Raw genomic sequence first — 1,040 nt, 5'->3', positions numbered from 1 at the left:
AAATGTTCGGTTATGAAATGGCCTCAACATTTATTGTGGACAAATAAGAGGCCAGCACCGAACCCTGAAACCTCTGTCTGAGACAGCCGCCCATGGAGGGCCCCGGGATTATCTGCCTGTTTTAAGACCTGCATGTCCACAGGCTGCAGCTGTGGTTAGGAAGTGTGAGCTTAGTTGGCACCAGACTTGGCTGGCTACAGACCCCTGAACACTGTCTGTTTTAATGAAAACAGAGAAGTTAAACGGAGGCAGAGCCTGTGAACTGACCAGCACCACTGTCGCTGTGTGGCTCCCACCACTGAAATGGCCCTCAGTCCGCCACATCCCTCAGTGGCCCATCTGTGCTTTCGGGTCACTTCTGAGGGCTCTTTTATGGCAGGAAATGAAGCGAATCGGCGAGGAGGCTGAGCAGAACACCTATTAGAGGCAGGTGGGCCAGAATAAGACAAGGGGATGTCTCAGCACTTGACCCAACCAGTGACATCTACCCCAAGCAGGGCACAGTGATACAGGGAAGAAGAGACTCCCGTTCCGAAAGAGGCGAGCAGAGTCCTGGGCTCTTCACACACGTAAATGCACACACCTGTGCACACACCCACATGTACACCTGAGTCCAGGCATCCTCTTCCTCAGGTGAAGGGGTACTTTCCAGTGTAAAACTTCTCCGGATGTCCTTAAATCTGCTTTTCAATAACATTTATTCCTTGGGTGGCGCCTGTGGCTCAGTGAGTAGGGTGCTGGCCTCATATACCAAGAGTGGTGGGTTCAAACCCAGCCCTGGCCAAACTGTAACAAAATATAGCCGGGCCTTGTGGTGGGTGCCTGTAGTCCCAGCTACTGGGAGGCTAAGGCAAGAGAATCACCTAAGCCCAAGAGTTGGAGGTTGCTGTGAGCTGTGACACCACGGCACTCTACGGAGGGCAACAGTGTGAAACTCTGTCTCTAAATAAATAAATAAATAAATAAAATTCCTATTATGGTATACTTTCTAAATGCCAGACTGGTTTGGGAGTTCTACATGTGTAATTTCATTTAATCTT

The sequence above is a fragment of the Nycticebus coucang genome, chromosome 12 (assembly GCF_027406575.1).
Source record: "Nycticebus coucang isolate mNycCou1 chromosome 12, mNycCou1.pri, whole genome shotgun sequence".
NCBI classification, from domain to species: domain Eukaryota; kingdom Metazoa; phylum Chordata; class Mammalia; order Primates; family Lorisidae; genus Nycticebus; species Nycticebus coucang.
This window is presented reverse-complemented; position numbering follows the sequence as displayed.